Source organism: Myotis brandtii, unplaced genomic scaffold (genome assembly GCF_000412655.1).
Source record: "Myotis brandtii unplaced genomic scaffold, ASM41265v1 scaffold1012, whole genome shotgun sequence".
NCBI lineage: Eukaryota > Metazoa > Chordata > Mammalia > Chiroptera > Vespertilionidae > Myotis > Myotis brandtii.
In genome coordinates, this window is record NW_005353371.1 from 656172 (window position 1) to 662669 (window position 6498).

Here is a 6498-nt window from a genome sequence, read left to right on the forward strand (position 1 = left end):
TCTCTCTACCTTCCTCTCTGTAAAAAATCAATAAAATATATTTTTAAAAAATAAATAAATAAAAAGAAAATGGGATATAATGAACATAAACTGATGAACAAAAATAGATCCAGAGACTAAGAAACTCTGAACAGACAGTCCAACCTCAGAAAGAAACCAAAGGACTTGTATGCACGCATATTGGCATAACCAATGGACATGGACACTGGGGCGATGGGGGCTTGTCCTGGGGGTAGCGGGGGAGGGGTGTCAATAGGGAAGAAAGAGATATATGTAGTACTTTAAACAATAAAAATAAAAGAAAATGGCGCACGCACACACACACAGAGGACTATTATTGTATTATTCAGCCATTAGAAAAAGTATTCCTGCCACTTGTAACAACACATTCATGGACCTTCAGGGCAGGATGCTTTGTGAAATAAGTCAGAAAAAGAGAAATGCCATGTGCTCTCACTTATCTGTGGAACCTTTAAAAAAGCAACTCCATAGATACAGAGCACAGACTGATGGTTGCTAGAGGTTGCAGGCGTGGTGTTCGGAGGTGAGGTGGGGATCAAATGGATGAAGGCTGCCAAAAGGTACAAACTTACAGTTATAAGTTGCTAAGAGTAAATCATAAAAGTTCTCTTTTCAAGAAAAAAATATTCTGTAAGTATGTATGATGACAGATGTTAACTAGACTTATTGTGATGGTCACTTCACAATACATACACATATCAAGTCATTATGCTGTACACCTTAAACTAATATAATGTTGTATGTCAATTGTAACTTAATGAAAAATAAAATCCCTTCTATAAAAAAAAAGTTTACAGTGGATTTGAAAAACTGCAGTCACCTAGTGATGTCACACCCATCACAATGTCATAGGGAAATGCATTACTCAGATGTTTATGATGACACTGGTGTAAACAAGCTTCCTGGGCTGCCAGTCCTATGAAAGTCCAGAACATACAGTTACGGTCACTACATAGAATACTTGATGATGAGAAACTGGTTTATGCATTTGCTATACTATCCTCTTTACCTTTGTGTGCTTACTACTCAGTGAAAGAAAACATTGCTGTGAAGCAGTATGCTGTTTTATGTGGGCAGCAGTCTCACAGGTCTTGTGTTGACTGTGCCTTTTGATTGCATCACTGAATCCTGGGCTTGATGAATCTGTTTTTTGTAAATTTCCTGGCCTAAGTGTACAGTGTGATAAAGTCTACAGTCGGGGACAGTAACATACTAGGCCTTCATATTCACTCACCAATCACTGACTCCTGCAGAGCAGCCTCCAGTCCTGTAAGCCCATTCAGGGTCAGTGCCCCACACGGATGTACCATTTTCTATCTTGCACACCACACTTTTACTGCACCTTCTCATAAATGCTTCCTACCACTGCATTACAATTGCCTACAGCATTCAGTACAGTAGCATGTTGTACAGGTTTGTTGCCTAGAACCCACAGGCTACACCATATGGCCTAGGTGTGTAGCAGGCTACACCATGCAGGTTTGTAAGAGAACTGAAAACAACAAAACTGCCTCAGGATGTCCTTCCCAGGTTCAGGGGTGCAGGACTGTATGTAACTGCAGTTTCACCCCTCCCAGGAGTAAAATTTTAGCCCAGTCACTCTGCAACTTGCTGTTCAACACTAAGCTGTCTAAAGACTCCTGCTGTTCCTTCCCCTAAGGAAGGGTAACCCTGCCTGAAGCAATACCCTCTTTTCTTTCACTAATAACCTCTCAAAGCCACTTCCTTTCTGCCTGTTGTAAACGCCTTCCATTGTGAACAGCTGCTCTGAGATTCTATTTACTAGAGGAGATGCAGCCCGATTCGTGAATAGGAATCAAGCCAGTTACACCTTCCACTTACGCAGCTGAAGTTTGTTTTTAACCGTTTGAAAAGCACCACAAAACAAATACTGTAGCTGATAAAGACGCTGTGACTCAGAGAAGGGAAGAGGCGGTTAGGATTCGGGGGAGATCCTGGAAAAGCAGGCACGTGTTGCAGAGCTAGGCCTGAGGGACAGGGGGTGGACTTGAGAGCCTGCTCCACAAACATCAAAACTCAGGAGAAAACGGGGTCCTTCTGGGGAGAAAGGAGGGACAGGGGACCCCACAGACCACAGCTCCTCCCATGCACGAACCGCGGGGACCGAGTCACCATTGTCCCCAATGACCCTCCACGTGGTCACCGCGGGGATGTGGGTGCAGAGCTGTCCAGACACGCTCCGCAGCCCAAGGTCCTGCCGCGGGGACAAACTGGACGCCCGGGTCCCGGCTGGACCCCACCCTGCGAGCCCGAGGGGCCTGCAGTTTCAGCGGAGCCCCCGGCGCCTCGGGTCCGCAGGCTCCGGACCTGACCGTGGAGAGACGGCCCCGCCACGGCGGCTCCACCCGCCCCTCCTCCCCGACCCCGCGCCCGGCCGCACACTCACCATTTCTAGTTCCTGGGCCTCGCCGAGTCCCGCCTGCAGCTCCCACCACCTTACAGATCAAAAAAATTTGCATTGAGAGGCAGCGCTGAGAGTCCCCAGGGAACAGTGGTCCTTCCTTGCAAACACACACACTTAAAAGGCACCTAATGACTCTCGCTCCATTTTCATCTTTGTTGACACCTGGAGTCTAACGTCTGTATTTGCCAAAAAGGTGCACAAGCTCAGGTACCAGGGATGCCTTAGGGTGATATCCTTCCAGAACTACAGTCAGATTCCCAAAAAGAGCATTGAATCCAGAAACAAGCCATCATTTGCAGCATGAAAAGTGACTTCTGTGTATTTTCAATGGTTAACTTTAGAAAATGTTTTTCACATGAAAATCTGTTCCCACAGGTGATTCAACCATGCTCCTCTGAGGACATGAGCCACCCCTTCCTTGTGGTTATCTTGTAGGCAGTTCCACAGACCTACCCAGAGCAAGGAGACCAGCCAGAGACAGAGGTCACCAGGGTGGAGAGCCCAGGTGTCCAGCAATGGGCAACCAATTGTAGGGTGGGATCTTGTCCCCAGGGTGACATTTCCTCCTCTAGCAGATCTCTGGTCCTGCGGTTTGGACCCCCTGATCTTCCTCTCTAGAGATAACACCTATGCCTCATTGAATTTCAGCTCCAGGCCCAGATAAGCAGCAAAATGCCAGGGCTGACATCAGGACCAGCTGCATTGAATAATGACCCTTGTTCTGGTGCCGGCCAATCCATCAGTGGAGGCCACATCCCTGAATGGACACACCTGGAAGCTACAGAATATTCCATTCAGCTCTTCCCCTGGGACCTCCCCTGAAATCTCCACCCTTAAAACCTTAGGAAGGAGGACCCAGTGCGCTCTCCCTCCCTGGAGCACACCTGTACCTTCCCCTTCCCCTCCTTCTCCTCCTGCCCCAGGCAGCTTACCATTAGCTTCTTGTGCTCCGCTCCAAGGGCCCTTCCATTACCTCCTTAACTCATTTCCTAAACCCATTTCCTCTAAGACTTACTTGTCCTACCTCTGTAATTTACCCAGTAAATGTTCTCTTACTCTTTGGGTCTTGCTCTGAATTGTTTTCTAGCCAGAAGCCAAATACCCATGTTGCTAAACCCACATTTGGTCTGAGCCAAGTGAGACATGTGGTGCCATTCCTGTTGCCACCACAGTTACAGTTTAATCCAGCAATAATGAGATTTATCTGAAACTGGGTTCCATCAATGTAAGAATCATTCCAACCTCATGAGAATTTTTATGAGTTTACTGTCAGGAAGCAAAATGTCAATGGATTGAGATATTGTTCTGGGGGAATGGCAGTTTTGTACCTTGTCTACTTATATAAAAACCCTGGGTGTAACATCACAGCCAGAAGCGTGACCAACCTGAAGGAAGTCAGTCCTGCAGGGGTCATCTTGGAAACGGCTTCGCCCTCCCCCAGCTGTTTCCTGGAGGGCGAGGTTTCAGGCAGGAACCTGCCCTCGGAGCAAAGCGTGGAAGTGAAATGATCTGTAATGGATCTATTATTTAAGCTACCTTTGGAAATACTATATCTATAGATCAGTGGTTCTCAACCTTGGCTGCACATTAGAATCACCTGGGAATCTTTTTAAAATCCTGATTTCTGGGCCTCATCCTCCGGAAATTCTGTTTTTTTGTTACTAATGTTGTGGCCCCACCCCATAACAAAGAAACAGAATTTCCGGAGGATGAGGCCCAGAAATCAGGATTTTAAAAAGACTCCCAGGTGATTCTAATGTGCAGCCAAGGTTGAGAACCACTGATCTAGATGATGGTTAGTTACATGGGCGCGCACATATGTAAAAATTCATCATGCTGTATGTACTCTTAAGAAATATGTGTGCTTTACTGCACATGTTATATGTACTTCAGTAAAACTTTGGGAGAAAATGATGATGCTCCCTGCGCAGTGATATGAAATGATACCCAGAATACATTATTTAGTGGAAGAAAAAAGCAAGGTACAGAACATATGATCTTCTACTTGTTATGTGAAAAAAGGGGAGAAAAGAAAACGAAGGACTTGTTTTTGCATAGAGAAACACTGGAAGGTGCAATGGAAATTCTGAAGGACACACAGGGAATGACACAACTGCCCACAGGATGGGGTGTCAAAGGGAGAACACGCTAACTTCTTGCACAGATTTTACTTGAAACATGTGAGTGTATTTTCTAGTCAAAAATCTAAAAAAAAAAAAAAATCTTCAAATCATTCCTGCTTTGTACAAATAGAAATCTAAAAGTTGTGTTTTCCCTACTTTGTTGCTGTTTTTTTGTTTGGTTTGGTTTCCCCATAGTGGCCCAGGCCTGACATGAGAAGGCCTGAAGCTCATGCCTGGAGCCGCCAGTTGCCCATCATGTGATCCAGGGTCACTCTGCCTCAGTGACCCTTTCTGAACAGTGGGGATAATACCATCTACCTTTCTCACAAAGCTCTCAGGATAACACAGATAGCGGGCTTAGGAACTGTAAAGTAAGTGCTGCATAAATAGATGGGATCAACAGAGAGAATCAGAAGCTAAGGAACAGAACAGGCACTATCCAGCACACACAAACACTCCCATCAGGGCTCGTGTAGGACAATACAGACAACTAGAAGCCATTTATTGAGCACCTGCCCTGTGCCAGGCACTGCAGTGGCCACGTCTTGTAAGTGACATCATTTACTCCTCACAGTGATCCCGAGTTAGCCCCGTTCATGGACAATGGCAGCAGTAACTGTGCCCGGGAATCTAACCTCGCCACTGATGGCAGGGATCAAGGCCCACTGTCTCCCAGCCAGGCCTCTGCTTCCTGACTCCCCTCCAAACCACACAGAGTGCATTCATTAAACCCACCCCACCGGCCTGCCCGCTCCCAGAGGTGTCAGGGAAAAAACAGGGACTGAGGACAGGCACTGGGCACACAGTAGCATTCTGCTCTCCCCCATAGCCCCCTCTCCCCGGGCTGCCAGGCCACATCCGCTCTGACCTCCCAACCTGGACGACGTGGCCAGTGGCCTCTGAATGACAAGCACCACTGTGGTTCTCACACACACACACTGTTAGGGGTTGAACTGTGGTTCCCTCCGCCCGACAAAGAAAGACAAAAGGAAGTCCGGTACCTCAGATATGGCCTTACTTGGAGATAGGTCACCAAGTTAAAATAAGGCCATTAGAGGGGGCCCTAATCCAACACAACTGGTGTCTTCATAAAAGGGGGAAATTTGGACATAGAGACAGACACACTTAGAGGGAGGATGGCCATTCCCAAGCCAAGGAGAAAGGCCTGGAACAACTCCTTCCCTCACAGCTCTCAAAGGAACCAACCCTGCTGACACCCTGATTTTGGACTTCCAGCCTTCATAAACATGGGACAGTAGATTTCTGTAGCTGAAGTCCCTCGGTCTGTCGTGGCAGCCCCAGCAAACTCATACACACATAGCTAATCCCCCGTTCCGCCCCTTTCAGGCTGTTCAGAGAATTAAAGATATAGAGCCGAGGAATCTTCAAAGTTACCATTTTAACCCCATGTTGCATGAACGAAATGTATTTCCTCCAGTTTTACAGGAAGACAAGTATATTTTTATGATGCAAAAAGTAAAAGAAGCAAAAGTAAGAGAAGCATTAAAAAGAATTTAGAAATAAAAGTGTCTGGCTTCTGAATTGTTTTCTTGAAGTAGCATTCCTTTGTAAAAGGTTTTAAACCTCCCTTTGGCATTCAGGAAAAAAAAATTACAACTCCTAGGAGCCAGGCACACACTCAGCCTCCACTGCAGTTTATACACCTGAGGCTTCTACATACAGTCGGCCTGGGCAGACCATGCCTACAGCTGGGGAAGGTGTGAACTTTGTTTTTTAATTCAAGAAAGTCATAAAGAAAAAATAATTCCTGAAGATCACATACCAAACAAGTCTAAAATTATGTATGTTTTTTTAAAACTTGGATAAAAGTAATATAAACAGCCCATGGCTAAATTAAGGACAAAAATTATTTCAGAAAGAACAACTGAGTAAGAAAAATTGTCCTACCTAGATAGAAGGAAAGGGATG

The 6498-nt window shown here is 45.9% G+C and overlaps 1 pseudogene; it reads right to left on the bottom strand.

Annotated features, from left to right (window-relative positions):
• LOC102262303 overlaps nt 1–2443 on the bottom strand; it is a 25003-nt pseudogene extending 22560 nt beyond the window's left edge.
• Nucleotides 2444–6498: the final 4055 nt, after the last annotated feature.